The sequence below is a fragment of the Cryptomeria japonica genome, chromosome 10 (genome assembly GCF_030272615.1).
Source record: "Cryptomeria japonica chromosome 10, Sugi_1.0, whole genome shotgun sequence".
Lineage (NCBI taxonomy): Eukaryota > Viridiplantae > Streptophyta > Pinopsida > Cupressales > Cupressaceae > Cryptomeria > Cryptomeria japonica.
Window position 1 is genome coordinate 786996183 of NC_081414.1, and position 16407 is coordinate 787012589.

General features: G+C 39.3%; 1 protein-coding gene across 4 annotated transcripts in view; it reads right to left on the reverse strand.

The window, feature by feature from the left end:
• LOC131039209 (uncharacterized) overlaps positions 1-16407 on the reverse strand; it is a 138635-nt gene that overhangs the window by 86913 nt on the left and 35315 nt on the right. The window lies entirely within an intron of this gene.

The following is a 16407-nucleotide window of genomic DNA, read 5'->3' on the forward strand; positions in this document are numbered from 1 at the left end:
GATTGCCTTTAGACTTCATCAGGAAATGCAAAATTTACAGAGTGGCTGACCAAGCTCAGGACAGTGGCAGGCATCTTCAATCATCCTATGACCGAGAAAGCAAAGCAGTGAGGATAGATTGGAATGAACCTGAGATTTTGGATCTAGATGCTTTGATGGCTCCAGTTTTGTCTTGTACTCGCAGATGGGTTGATGTGCAACATCAAAAGTTGAGAGAACAGAACATATCTATGACTTTTACTTTGGAAGAAAGACCAGGAGAAGGAGGAGCAAGTGTAAGTGAAGGTAATCCTCATCCCAGAAGCACGAGCGAAGGCAACCTTCGAAGCGCAAGTGAAGGCAATCCTCATCCTAGAGGCTCGAAGAGGAAAGAGAGACCTGAGAAAAGGGAATCCTCCAAGAAGAAGCAAGAGGCCAATCGAGATCGTTCATCCGGCACATCTTCTCGACAAGAGAAGAGGACACTTGAAATGGAGGAATCTATGGAATCAATGGTACAGAACGATAAACATGAAGAAGGACAGGCACCTCAACGTTCATCAAGTCGATCTCTCCAAGTCAATGAGCTACATGAAGACAAGAATGATGACGAAGTGACATCTCCTCTCAGAGAAGAAGAAACATTGCCTAAGGAGATACAGGTTAGAGAAACAAGATCTGCCATTCCGGATTGGTTAAAGGAGAGACTAACAAGGGTGATTGTGATCGAGGACGAAGATAATGTGATTGATTTAGAAAGCCTTGTTGGAAATTCTCAGGAAGTGACAGAAAAGAGGAAGGCCACTAAGATGTCCAAGATGATCAGAGACGAGACAGGATCCAGGAAATTGCAGATAGCTACACCAGCAGTGGACAAGTATGAAGGTGAGATCCTCGTAGAGGAATATGAGGTAGAGACATTTGAGCTTGGTCCACTCACAGCCGAGCAAACGTTGGATGAGGCAACCGATTTGTTTGAAGCGCTAAAAGACAAGCTTAGGGAAGAAATGGAAAAGAATAGAAAGCTTGAGCGAGAGGTCGGTGCATGGAGAGGCTACTTTAGCCATCTCAATCAGCCTTTGGGACGTCAGGATCCAGCAGTATCTCCCGTGCAGGCACTTCCCATTGAATCAGTTGGTGAGGTCGAAAGAGTCAAGAGTTTGGTCCAGCTTATGAGCTCTTGGATTGACAAATCTCATACGGTTGCCATTGAATTTGCAACAAGAATGATGCAGACCATTCACAGAGCTATCCAGGTTCTTGAGATCATCCACAACCTAATGATAACGGTAGCTGCTTTCGCTCATACCAAGGATGTTATCATTCCTGTCTTGCAAGTAATCAGACAAACATCAAGGAAGATCCTAGCACAAGAAAAGATAATGGATGGAGGACCTCATAGTTTACTCCAATGGTCAACTTTACTCCAGATGAAGGAAGTTCTTTTTGAGGACATCAGTAACAAATGCAATCAAGTTGAAGAGATTATCCATCCGATCCAGGACAAGGTGTTTGAAGTATTATGTACTATTCTTGGCAGGAGGATCGAAGTTGAGACAAATGTGGATTTGCAAGAATTAGAAGAAAGAGTCAAGGTCATCTTTTGCAAAGATGAGAATGTTATTACAAATGAGCAACGGGATCAAATGTTTGCTACCATGCTCCTGATTGAGAAAATCAAAGAACTTGAACCTGGATGGGACGCTGCTCTTCTCAGGGCTTTCGATCAGGTCATCCACTTGGAGGAACGAATGAGGAATCTTCCCAAGATTCCAATTGTTGAGATCGAAGGAATCGTGTCTAGATTCACTGCATATGCTAAGAAGGAGCATTGGAAAGGAAATAGGATTCTAGAAGAAAGCTTGTTATAGATGATGTGGCACCTTAATTGTCATTGGTCTATGTCTCCTAGATTTTTGTGCCAAATTAAATATTTGGCTATGCATTTAATATTGTTCAATAAAAAGGGGGCTATTTGTAATAAACCCTAATTAGGGTTTAGGTGTCAGAATCTTGGCCATTGATCTTCTTTTTGATTTGAGCCGTTCAATGTAATTGAGGATGCTATATATACCCTCACTCCTTTTCATTTTGTAAATTAGAAATTAGAAAGAGAGAGCAATAAGAAATAGTTAGAAGTTTAGAGCTTTTGAGAGAAGAAAGTATTTGTAGCAAGATTGAGCTTTGAAGAAGGAATTTCAAGCAATTGTTGTCTATTTTGGCTTTGAGATCAATAAAATATTGAAGTTATGGTGTTTTATTGCAATTCTTGTGGCTATCTTCATGGTTGTTTGTTTTCTTGAATCATTCTCAATTGAAGTAGTATTTAAGTTTGAAGGACTAAGTGTTGGGCTTGATCTTTGGTGAGATTCACGTTCCAAACCACTAGCTTCTTACTGATTGTAGGAACGCCTTGTGTGGTCAACTGGAGAAACTTGAATCACCTAAACCTTCAATCGTCATTGAACTTTGGATATGTGCCTTTGTGGTAGTGTCTATGATCCTTGATGAATTGAAAGATCATTTGTTACCTTAGAAGATCGCATCAATTTCAGTTGAGTTGTTATTTTATGGCAATATTGAAGTTGGTAGAATCTTACCAAGTCCTGCCCGCATTGAGTCATTCTTAGGATTAGATTAGAATTTATCTCTTGCAAGCCCTACCTTTTGATCTTTTTGAGAATTTGTTAGTTTAGGAAATTCTATTTCGGATACGTAAGGCCCCTTGATGAAACAGCAATCACAACGACCACTGGTGCTTATCCACACGTAGAGACCCTACATAAAAGAACATTGGAGTCACCCTGATTGATCCTTCTTTGCGACATCTTCAGCAATCAGAGACTTTATTCAAGAGAGGATAAGGTACCCTTGGGTATTTTATTCTGTGTATGATTGTGTACAAAATACACGTCAACACCTTGCTCCCCTCTCCCCTAACCCCCTCTCTAATCTTTTCTCCTTTAACAAACTAGTGCCCTTGGATCGAGTGTGTAAAATACTTTGTAAATTTTTAAACTTCTACTCTTTTCTCAATAGTAGGTATTTCAAATTTTCAATTAACCACCTCAAACATATAGATAGTAGATGCATCTACTAAGCTCCAAAAATATAGATAAAATTAAGTTTTTCCCTATGAATTGTTCACATCGAGTAGATATAGTGCATATAATTTATAAATTGATAACGGCTCTCTCTCTCTCTCTCTCTCTCACACACACACACACACACACACACAAACACACAACATAAGAAACCTTCTGATACCCCATATTGTTAGTGTTGATGTGTGTTTTGTGACACTCGCCAACACACGAATAAGTATTCTATCCTCTCTTGAACAAGGAAATCTCAAATGCTAAACGATGTGATCAATTAAGGAAACCCCAACACTTACAATGCAACATTGCAATGGATAGCTTCAATGAATGATGTGATTTGCTGTTTACACCAAGGGACATACGCAATTGTTCAGGATTTTATCAATTATTTTCCTTTGAATAATGTATGATTTTGCAATGGGGCTCTCCAACTAATCCTAAGAAAGATTTCTTAAAACAAAATGCAAAAGGATAGGGGTTTAGGAATCTAATCTACTTCTAATAATGCAAGAAACTATTGTAGACTTAGTGAAACCAAACCAAGTTTTGCTTCGCTATGGGGAAACAACTACACAAAGATGATGCAATCTTCAAAGGGTATGCAAATGATTTTAAAATCACTTATACACATCAACACCATAGACATGGAAATCAATGAGCATAAAGCAATTACAGTTAAACTTTCAAAATGAGTTCAGACTAACCATGCACTGCAATTTGCAATCAACAAACTACAAAAGGTACGAACATGAGGGTTTCACCATGAATCAACATCTATATCTTCCATTCAACTATTCAACTTGATGTAAATAGATCTTAAACTAAGGAGAAGTAGGAAACCATGCTAACATCCCTAAAAACACAAGTTCTCACCAAGCTTCAATGAATTTGTATTTATTTTGGCAATCTTTCGCAAACAATTTCATAGAAGTCTACATTACAAATGAAATGAACAAGCCTTATATAGATTTCTAAATTACAGGCCAAGGGCCCAAATTGATTCTAAATCAACGGCCAAGATAATTCAAAGAAGCCCTAAGTGGAGTTAGTTACAACTACCACCCTATCCACTATCTTTTATTAAACATTGACCAATGAAAAACAAAGTATCCTCCATGGCACAATTTGCAGCCACAACTTATCCCATTGAGGCCTCATAGTTGTAAAACATTTTCATATCTTCCCCTATATCACATAGGGCCATAGGGTACCTGTTGGTGTGTCTTTTGTTCACAGCCAAACACAGAATAAAATACCCAGAGGTATCTTATCCTCTCTTGAGTAAAGTTCCTGAAGGTGAAAATATTGCAGAAGGATCAATCGGAGGAACTTCAAGGTTCTGTTATGTAGGTTCTCTACTCGTGGATAAGCACCAGTGGTCGTTGTGTTTGTTGTTTTACAAGGGGCCTTACGTACTTTCTGGGAAAGCTTGTTCTTGCAACTACTTTTCAATGAGGAAACTGGATTCTCCTAATACTAACTGATATTTCAAAAAAGGGCAAAAGATAACGGTTTTAAGGGGATGAGACTAAACTAATCCTAAGAATGACTCAATGAGGACTAGTCTAGGTAAACCTCTACCAATTTCAGTATTGCCAAAAGATTACAACTCCACTATAATTGGTGCAATCTTCTAAGGGGATTCAATGGTTTTCAAATCATCAATGAGATAGACACTATCACTAAGATACATATCAATATCTCCAATAATGATTCAACTCTTAACAATCTTAATATTTCCAGTTGACCACACAGGGCGTACTTACAATCAGTAAGGAGCTAGTGGTTTGGATTATGAGTTTTACCAAAGATAAACACAACATTCATCCTTCAATCTTAAAACCTAAATACTATCTCTACTAAGAGTGATTCAAGAAGATAAACAACCATGAAAATAGCCACAAGGATTGCAATAAAACACCATAACTTCAATATTTCATTGATCTCATAGCCAAATAAAACAACAATTGTTCAACTTTCTCTCTTCACTACTTATTTCTCTGTTGCTGACAATATTAAAATTATTTCTCTTTTTTGATTCTAACTCTCTAACTCTTTAAAATGAAATGAGTGAGGGTTTATATAGCACTCTCAAATACAATGAACGGCCTGGATCAAAAGAAGATCAATGGCTGAGATTTTGACACCTAAACCCTAATTAGGGTTTGTTACAAAAAGACCCCATTTAGATAAACATCATCAATCCATAACCAATAGAAATTGGCACAAATAACGGGGAAATATAGCCCAATGGGAATAAGTTGCCACCTCATCTCATAACAACTTTTCATCAAGAATTTTGTTCCCTTTTCTATTTTCTTTTCTAGCATATTCAAAGAATCTGGAGGCAATCCCCTCAATCTCAACAATGGGAATCTCATGAAGATTCTTCATCCGTTCTTCCAGGTGAGGGACTTGATCAAAAGCTGTGAGAAGGGTCATCTCCCATCGAGGTTCTAGCTCTTTTGTTTTCTCGATCAGGAACATAGTAGCATACATCCGACCTCGTTGCTCCTCTGTGACCATGTTCTCCTTACAACAAATGATCTTGATCTTGTCTTCCAACTCTTGGACATCCACATTTGTCTCGATCTCAATCCTTCTGTCAATGATCGTACACAATACATCAAACACCTTGTCTTGAATAGGATGGATAGTGCCTTCAACTCGGTTGCATCTGGTATTGATGTCTTCAAAAAAAACTTCCTTCATCTGGAGTAATGTTGACCATTGCAGAAGGCTATGGGTTCCTCCATCCATTATCTTCTCTTGTGCTAAAATTTGTCTTGGTGTCCTTCTTATCACTTGCAAGACCAGGATGACAACGTCTTTAGTGTGAGTGAATACATCCACAGTTATCAAGAGGTTATGAATGATCTCAAGGACCTGGATAGCCCGTTGGATTGTCTTCATCATTCTTGTTACAAATTCAATGGCTACCTTGTAAGATTCATCAATCCAAGAACTCATACATTGGGCTAAGTTCTTCATCCTTTCGGCCTCATTTACTGATTCGGGAGGAAGTGCATGCAAAGGTGATACTGTTGGATCTTGTTGTCTCAATGGCTAACTAAGGTGACTAAAGTAATTTCTCCAAGCAATAACCTCTCTTTCTAGCTTCTTATTCTTTTCCATTTCTTCTTTGAGTTTGTCATTAAGCACTCTCATTGAATCAGTTGCTTCTTCCATGGCTTGCTCGGAGGTAAGCGGACCAAGATCAAATGTCTCTAGATCATATTCCTCTGCTAGAATCGCATCCTCATACTTGTCCACCACTGGTGTGGCCACCTGTATCTTCCTAGATCCCGTATCATCTCTAACTAACTTTGATATCTTTGTAGCCTTCTTGTTTTCGATCTCTTCATGGGAACTTCCTATGAGATTTTCCAAGTCGAATAATTATTCTTCCTCTTCAACCACAACTACCTTTGTTAGTCTTTCCTTTAGCCAATCTGGAATGGAAGACTTTCGTTCCCTTACCTATATTTCTTTAGGTAGAGGTCTATCTTCTCTGAAAGGAGATGTTGCTTCATCATTATTCTTTTCTTCTTGTTGATCATTAGCACCAATCTGGAGAGATTGACTCAATGAATGCTGTGGTGTTTGTCCTTTACCTTGTTTATCATTTTGCACCATGGATTCCATAGACTCATCAGTTTCATACACTATCTATCTTTGATCATCTCCTTGACTTATTTCCTTTTCATGCCTAGAAGACGTACTTGGTGGACGATCAGGATTCACTTTTTGTTTCTTCTTGGAAGGTTCTCTCTTCTCAGGTTCTTCCTTTCTCTTCGATCCCTTGGAATGAGAAGCATTCTCACTCACACTTGCTTCTCCTTCTTTTGTTCTTGTTTCCAAGGTGAATGTCATGGCTACATTCTGCTCTTTCAATTTTTGATGTTGTACGTCCACCCATCTGTGAGTGCAATTCAAAACAGGAGCCATTAGAGCTCTTAGGTCTAAAACTTTTAGCTTGTTCCAATCTATCTTCACTTCTTTATCTTCCTTCTCATAGGACGATTGGAGATGTCTACCACTGTCTTGGGCTTGATCGGCTACTCTATAAACTTTGCATTTCCTGATGAGATCCAAGGGTAATCTAGAATGCCTCTTTCTTTTCACTTCCATATCATCCTGGATATTCGTCCAGAAGTCCTCTACTTGAAACTCATGATTGTATTTTTTCCCAACCGTCTCTTCCATGCGACGATGAGGGTTAAAATTCTCCCTTAAGGCAAAAGATGTGAATGAATATAGAGATATTTCCTTCTCTGCATCCTCCACAGCTTGAGAATTAGGACACACTTCAATTGAATTTCCTAGTAGAATGGGTACAAGGATACCATTTCCGTGCTTATGTCTTGATGCTATAGCATAAGCTACCAACTGTCTAGTCACCTCAAGTAATATTATTCTGTCTGTAGGATACCTTGGCAACATATAGGGAGGTGAAGGACACCCATGGACCTTGACGTAGGTGAATTTTGGAAACTGAATAAACCATGCACCATGCTTCTTCACGAGCTCATGCGCTTCCAGAGACAGTCAATTGTGAATCCCTCCTTGCAATGTCCTGGTGATATACATCGTGAAGGTGTCATTAACTAGCTTGTAGCAATTCTTAGGTGGATGATGTAGTTGAACGTAAGAATCACAAGCTCTTATTTCTCCAGGTCCTCTCCCAATAACTCCTCTATGTGGTGCCCTGCATACTCAAAACTTCTCAACTAAGGAATATATAACATATGAACTCCTGTGGAAAGTCTTGGTAGGGGCTAGCCTCCATGTTGAGACATGGACCAACTAGGACTCGAACCTAGGACCTTCCATACGCTGCTGGAGTGCTCTACCACTGAGCTACTGGCCCCTCTTGGACCAGTCCATCGTCGGTCCGAGTGTGGCTTATTTCCAACACCAACACCCCCCCTTAAGCCACACCTCTCGTGTGCTTGGGGCTCCTAGACAAGTTAGGAACATAGAGAACATTTTCAAATGTTCCATCATCCATGTCAACTGAACCTTTCCCTTCAACCTCTATTTGTGTATCATCACCTATGTAAATGTGAGGTACCTTAGATGGCTCCAATGAAGAAAACCGCTCCTTTGTAGAACCCATGTGATATGAGGCACCCGAGTCAAGTATCCACTGCTGTGAAGAACCTGTTGTAGCCACAAATGCTTGCCCATTTCCCTTAGAATGTGAGGAAGAGGAAGGAGATGAATCCTTCTTTGTGTAGGCAGATGGCAAGTTGATGTTGTTTTTCTTATGAAGATTAGTTAACTCATCAACTTGCTTTGTGTGGCATCGATGCTCATCATGACCATACTTCTTGCAATATGCACAAGTTGGTTTATCCTTCTTAGGTTGTGTCCCCTTCTTGGAAGAGGATGAAAAATCGCCTTGTGATGGAGAGGATGATTGTCCTTTTTCCTGTTGTGGCTTTGACTTAGATTGCTTCTTCTTCTTCTTGGAATCTTTGCCTTGACTTCCTTGATTCCCTTGATTAGCCACCAAAGCTTGGGACTTTGAAGACTTGAGAAGCCCCATGTTCAACAACCTAGATTGTTCCAATATCAACATTTCTGTGAAAGCATCAAATGAAGGCATAACATAGGAGCTCCCCACTATCAAACGATGAGTTTGGAAGCTAGACACAAATGTTGCATATTCTAGTGCAAGCTTGTCCAACAAGTTGAATATCAACTGAGCATCCTTTTTGTCAATTCCACAATCCTTAAGCTTTGCTCTTAGCTCATTTGCTTTGGTGACATAATCTTGGATTGTGTCAAAACTCTTGGGATCCAAGTTGGTGAGCTCATTGTCAATCTTAAAACCTCTGATTTCATCAACTTGACCATACAATTTCTGAAACATATCCCATGCATCTTTGATTGTAGTGCACTTCTCAATATGAAAGATGAGGTCATCTGATACATACTTGCGCAAAGTTCCAAGAGCCATGCAATTCTTAGTGAGCCATTCTAACTGAGCATTAGGATCAGCCTTAGGATCAGGTGGTGCTACTATTGTTCCATCTATGTAATGTGTGAGACCTTTTTCCATTAATTTGCTCCATACTTTAACTTTCCATGATGCATAATTATGTGGTGTTAAAGGTGGAAATTTATAAGGACTTGTTGTGACGTATTCACACATCGCCCCATTGCAAATGGGGACCCCTGCTTTTTGCTTTCTAGGGTTTGTTTTCTAGGTCTTTTAGGGTTTTGTCTGTTAGCCTTTGCAGGATGAGTGTTGTCAAGGGGATCGTTGGATTGCAGGCTTTGCTTGAGCCAGGGTGAGTCCACAGGGCCCCAGAATTAGGGTTTCTTTGAGAGTCTTCCTTAGGGCCTGGTTTTGCTCTTGTTACTAATTGTGTCTTGCTTGGTGAGTATCATTCTTGAAGGTCCAAGCTAGGTCAAGTTGGTGAGTGATAAAGTCTGGAATGTCATCCTGATCTACAAATGCCCTAAAATTTGGCTAAGTCTGGAATGTCCTGATCCTGAAATTTAGCTGTCTGGAAAACTGAAGAATCCTCGAAAAACTAGATTTTGCAATATAACTCCTGGAGGTCCGAAACCACTCTCAAACATCCTGGAAGTATATATGGAATATAACTTAAAGTATAAGAAAGAAGAAATATATAAGGAAATGTCACTTATACTTAAATGTTACATTCCATAAAATAATCCTAACGAAGAGGCTAAAATGTCAAAATTCGCTCTGGACCCTTTGGTTTTGCTCTTGTTACTAATTGTGTCTTGCTTGGTGAGTGAGTATCATTCTTGAAGGTCCGAGCTAGGTCAAGTTGGTGAGTGATAAAGTCTGGAATGTCATCCTGATCTGCAAATGCCCTGAAATTTGGCTAAGTCTGGAATGTCCTGATCCTGAAATTTGGCTGTCTGGAAAACTGAAGAATCCTCCAAAAACTAGATTTTGCAATATAACTCCTGGAGGTCCGAAACCACTCTCAAACATCTTGGAAGTATATATGGAATATAACTTAAAGTATAAGAAATCTTTCTTCTTTCTTATACTTAAATGTTATATTCCATAAAATAATCCTGACGAAGAGGCTAAAATGTCAAAATTCGCTCCTGACCCTTCCAAAGGGTCCAGAGCGAAAATTCACCGAAGTCTCAAGATCTCGCCTAAGTCAAAGAGTGGTCAAGCAAGTTTGCAAGGATATGGAAGGAAATGGATCTAGGATCGAGTCTAAGACAAAGTCAAGTCAGTTTGAAGGTGAATTTTGAGCCTAGAATAGAAATTTCGCTCCTGACCCTTCCAAAGGGTCCAGAGCGAAATTCTTGAAAACACTCATTTTTCTTTTTGCTAAAGTCAAGACCAAGATGGAGATGAAAGGAGAGTAGTCTATGTTTGCCTCCCAAAGAAAATTAGAGTTAAAAAAAGCAAGAATCAAGGTCAAATCATGATTTTCGCTCCTGACCCTTCCAAAGGGTCCAGAGCGAAAATCCTTGTAGCTCTTATTTCCTTCTTTGTTTTGGCTAGGTGTTGGCGTGCTGTAGGATAAATTGGTATGTTCTTGCCTTGGGAGGGAGTTGGACACTTTGAAAGATGAAGATTTTAGCCAAAAAGTGAATTTCGCTCCTGACCCTTCCAAAGGGTCCAGAGCGAAATTCATCATAAAACTCATTTGTTGCCTTGAATAGACTTGAAACCTTGTTCCTAAGGTGGAAAATGATCTAGTTTTGCCTCTTAAGGTGATTTGAAGTTTGAAAAGTGAGTAATCTAGCCTAGAATGAAATTTTCCCTCTTGACCCTTCCAAAGGGTCCAGAGCGAAAATCTTCTTGAAGCTCATTTCCTCCTAAGTTTGACTAAATTTTGATTTGCAGGGTATCTTGGAAGGAAGGTTGGACATTCTTGTTGCCTTTGAAATGTTTGAAAGCATTGAAAATGAAGGATTTTGGACCAAAAAGGAAATTTCGCTCCTGAACCTTCCAAAGGGTCCAGAGCGAAATTCCTAAAAACTCTTATTTTTGCATTGAAGAAGGTCAAGTTCTTGGTCTTTTATGAATTGAATGGAAGGGAGATAGCTTGTCTTTGCCTCTTGAAGATGTTTTGAATTGAAAAAATGAAGAATCTAGCCCAAGTCAAGATTTTCGCTCCTAACCCTTCCAAAGGGTCCAGAGCGAAAATCTCTCTGAGAGGCATTTCTTTCCTTGTTTGGCCAAATCTTGATGACCAAGGCATGTTGAAGGAGAGAATTGACATGTTGGAATCCTTGGGGATGCTTGGAAGTTATGAAAATGAAGGATTTTAGCCAAGAAAGGAAATTTTGCTCCTGACCCTTCCAAAGGGTCCAGAGCGAAATTCCTTATAAGCCTACTTTTTGACCTTTCTTGGACATGAAACCTTGTTCCTAGGGCAATGAAAGATGAAATTCTACCTTGCAAAGAAGTTTCAAGTTGAAAAAATGATGATTTTTGGTCAAGAATGAGAATTTTGCTCCTGACCCTTCCAAAGGGTCCAGAGCGAATTCTCTCAAAACTTCTCTTTGCTATCAATTTTTTTCTAGATCAAGTGTGGGATAAGGTAAAATCAAGGAGAAGTTGCCCCTGAGAGTGACTTTAAGTTGCTAGAAACCATGAAAGATGAAGGAATTGAGCTTAAAAGTGATTTTCGCTCTTGACCCTTCCAAAGGGTCCAGAGCAAAAATCCTAAAAACCATCTTTTCTTCCAAAATTTGAGCAAAGTTTAACTTGGACAAGGGTGAGAGAAGTGATTTGGGTTGCCTTAAGAGTGGATTTTGGTCGCCAAGAATGCAAATTTTGAAGCCAAATGAGAATTTCGCTCCTGACCCTTCCAAAGGGTCCAGAGCGAAATTCTTAAGATCACCCCTTTTTCCTTGCAAATCAAGTCAAGATTATGATTTTATGACCTAGAGAGGAGTGAGGCAAGGTGTTCTAAGTCTTGGAGGTAATTTGAAGTTGAAAAGATGGAGAAATAGCCCTAAAACAAGATTTTCACTCCTGACCCTTCCAAAGGGTCCAGAGCGAAAATCCCAAAATCTACCTATTCCTTTTAAATTTATGCTAAGCTTTGCCTAGACCAAGGTAAAAGATGCCCTTGAGATTGCCCTTGAGTTGATGGTTGTCTCCAAAAATGATGATTTTAGGCCAGAGGAGGAAAATCGCTCCTGACCCTTCCAAAGGGTCCAGGGCGAAAATCCTTCAATCACCTATTTTGCCTTTGCAAAATCATGTCAAACTTGGGTTGGATGTGAGAGGAAAAGTGTTTTCTAGCCTTTTGACGTGAATTCAACTTGAAATGATGGAGGAATAAGCCTAAATTAAGAAATTCGCTTCTGACCCTTCCAAAGGATCCAAAGCGAATTTTCTCTAAATCACCTTTTTTCCCAATTTTGTGCCAAGCCAAGTGCTGACTAGGGCAAGTTTTGATGGGAGAGGTCCTCAAGAATGACTTTGAGTTAGCAATGATTATCAAATTTGAAGGAATTGAGCCAAAAAGTGATTTTCGCAACTGACCCTTCCAAAGGGTCCAGAGCGAAAATCTTAAAACCACCTATTTTCCTTGCAAGTCTAGTCAAACGTTAGGTTTTCATGGCTTGGATGGGTGCGAGGAGACATGTTCTTGCCTTTTGAAGTTAATTGGTGTTGAAAAATGATGGAAATTAGCCCAAACCAAGGATTTCGCTCTTGACCCTTCCAAAGGGTCTAGAGCAAAATTCTTAAAACCTCCATTTTTGCCTCAAATTTACATCAAGCTTGGTGTTTGTTGAGAATGAGGACGTCCTTGGGCATGTATCTAAGCAAGTATGATCACAAGGTGAGAAGAATTTGAGCCAGGAATGCAAAATTCACTCCTGACCCTTCCAAAGGGTCGAGGGCAAAATTCTTATGGAGCCTGTCCTTGGAAAGAATTTTAAGCAAACTTAATTTTGATGTCTTCTTGTTGATGATTTAAGGTATAAAATGCTATGTTAAAATGAATTTATTATGTGTCCTTAATCATCTTTTTGTTTGTCTTGCAATTAAAAGGGGACCAAGGCAAGACAAGGACGACCTTCTCCAGTCCAGCATCGACAAGGACGACCTTCTCCAGTCCGACATCGACAAGGACGACCTCTTCCAGTCCGGCAATCGAAGGAAAGGTACACCATCCATCCTGCACATCGAAGACAAAGGAAGTTAAAGCAAGGGTTCGTTGAAGAAGCAAACAGTTTCAGAAGAGTTAATTAAAGCTAGATTCTCAGCAACATCAAATTGAATATCTACCAAGTTACAAGTGTCAGACAAGGTGGCATCCCAGTCATCACTCCTCCAGTCGGATTGGTCCACCTCAACATGTCCAGATTCAATGTACCTGACTCATGGGAGATGGCACAAACTTCGATGTACCTACCCCGGTTCTCCATTGGTCTAATATTCCAAAGAAGACATGTCTCCAAATAATGCAATTATTTCATTGGCCAGAATTGAGTTTGTTGTAACAAACCCTAATTAGGGTTGTCATTGTAAAATCTCGACCATTGATCTCAAATTGATCTGAGCCATTGAATTGTATTGAGGGCGCTATATAAGCCCTGGCTCCTCATTTGTAAAGGCTAATAGTTAGTCAATGGTTAGCTGATAGCTAATAGTTAGTCAATAGTTGATAGTAGGTGAATATTTAGCTAATAGTGAATAGTCAGTTGATAGAATAGCAATTAGAGTAGACTAGGAAGATAAGACAAGACATTGTTGCCTTAATTGTAAAGACTTCTTTTTCATTGAAGATATGGTGAAATATGTCGTTTCGTTGCAATATGCATGGTCTCTTGTTGAATCTTCATTTTAGATGATAGATAATTAAATTGAATGAAAGAAGTTGTTGAATGCACCTGTGTGGAATCCGTCTAATCCATACCACTAGCCTCTTACTGATTGTAAGTGCGCCCTGCGTGGTCAACTGGCATAAAATGAGCTTAATCTCAAGTCGTTACACGTTTATTGTTCATGCATTAACTTGAGTGATGATCAGTATCTGATGGTGTCCGATTTGAATATATTTGAAGCATCCCCCAGAAGATCGCACTGAGTTGGTGTTGAATTGTTCAACTTGATGGTGAGACCTAGCCGAGTAGGACTCCACCTAGTCGTTCATCCATCTTCTCGCATTCTAGGTAGTAGAGTAGACTTCTTGAACCCTGCATCTTTTACCATTTGTTTGTCTTCCAGTTAGTTAATAGGACCTATGATTCCAGCAAATCAAACGTTTAGGTTGTCAAGTGTAAGTCCCCTTGTGATTCCAGCAAAATCACATCATACCACAAAGAGCTTATCCACACGTAGAGATCCTACATAACAGAACCTTGGAGTTACTCCGACTGATCTTTCAGCGAGATCTTCAGCAATCGAGAACTTTGTTCAAGAGAGGATAAGATACTTCGGTATTTTATTCTGTGTTCGCATGTGCATAAAAAACACATCAACGGGACTCATTGTAACAAAAATGAAAGAGCACAAGGAAAGAGAGGCACAATCACACAAGACACCCACCCAAATTCACTCAATCAAAGAACCCCCCCCAAAAGTGATGATTTGGCACTTTATACTTAGTGCGTGTACAACGGGCCACTTGCAAAAAATGACAAATTGGACTTCTGATTTCAATTTTACAATTGCCTCAATATGGCCAAAAGAGACTCAAACTAATAGTGCAACAGATCTAAACTAAGATCCAAGCAATTTACAAGTACCAAATAGGCCAAATAAGACCAATATCTGAAAGTACAATTTCCACTTAAAATCTCTGAAATCTGATCATAGATTATGAAAGTAGATGAATAAACATGCACTTTCAAAAAAAACGGCACCTGAAAAGGAGGTCATATGAGCTCAAACAAGGCCTTTGAAGTTGCAGAATTGAGGATTGGACACGTACAGCTGAGCGAATCTGAAACTTCCAAAAAACCTGTGCACCAAAACCAGAAAATAACCACACCACTGCAAAGAGCATGAAAAATTAGCCCAAATCAAAAAAAATTGCACCCAAAAAGGAGCAAAATTGAGCAAGTTATGGGCCTCCAAAGTTGACCCAAAAATCCAAACTGCTCAATGGAGAGGGGTCTAAAAATTTCCAAAGAAAATGTTAACTAGGCGCTGACTGGGCGCTGACTGGGCAGAAGGTATGGATCCCAAAAATAATTTTCAAAAAAAAATTATTATTTTTTTTTTCAAAAAAAATCTTTTCAAACTGGGAAATAATTTTTTTTTTTAAATAATATTTTTTAAAACAAAATCCGAAAATTCCGTACCGTACCGCCCGAATTGGGCAAAAAATTTCCTCCACACCCAAAAATCAATTTTTACCAAGATAGGTCGAATTTATACTCGATTTTTATGGAAACGGCCTCCCAAAAGCAATGGTGAGGTCAAAAACGCTCCAAGATGCCAAAAGCCTTCCACAATGTCCAAAAATAGAAGCCTTCTACGATGTCTCCAAAAACCAATCAATGAAGCCCCAGTGGCTCTGATACCATGTGAGATTTTGCCAAGATCAAGGGCACAATGAAAAGCGTAAAAAAAGAGACAATAGAATGACAAGAACACACTGTATTCTCATCAATAAGCAAATGATCAATTGGATTCTCAATACAATGAATATAGGCCTGCTTATATAGGCAAGGCCATATGGATGTACGAGCACACAATCATGACATGTGGCTCAATGAGAAACAAGGGTAGGTAAAAAATACTAGGGGTAAGTAGGAGAAATAATATAATAAGACCACAAAAGGTGGAATTTCTCCTACAAGCTCTATCCCTATGTGCACACTTCCCTAAGTGTCTCAAATCCAAACTACGAAGAGATGCATTATCCTAAGTTAACTTAAGTAAAGTGTAATAATATCCATAATGAATATTTATTTACACCAACACTCCTCAACTGCACGTCTAAGTTGTTGCTAATGATTCTAGCCCAATTGAGCATTCCTTTTCCGTGGACAATCACTTGTATGAAGAAGAACATCCACTTGTCGAAGAAGGCGGCTTGAGAGGCACCAGTAACCCAATTGAGCATGGTTATCAAGTCCTTGAATTCTTCTTGGAAATCAATTTTGTGTGACGTATTAAGTATCTTGTTCAGGCAGGACCTACTCTTTAGTAACCAATTCTTGTTGATGAAGTTCAAACAGGTATCAGGATCATCCTCGTAGATATACCTAGCTCCTTCTAAGCTTTTGTAGATCATATCTCTTGGCTCTGGGAGATGAAAAGCTTCACTTATAGCTTCTTTTGAGAGATAGGCTAAGACAGTTCCATCCTTGGCTACGATTGTCCTTGAATGCGAGTCATAGTGTC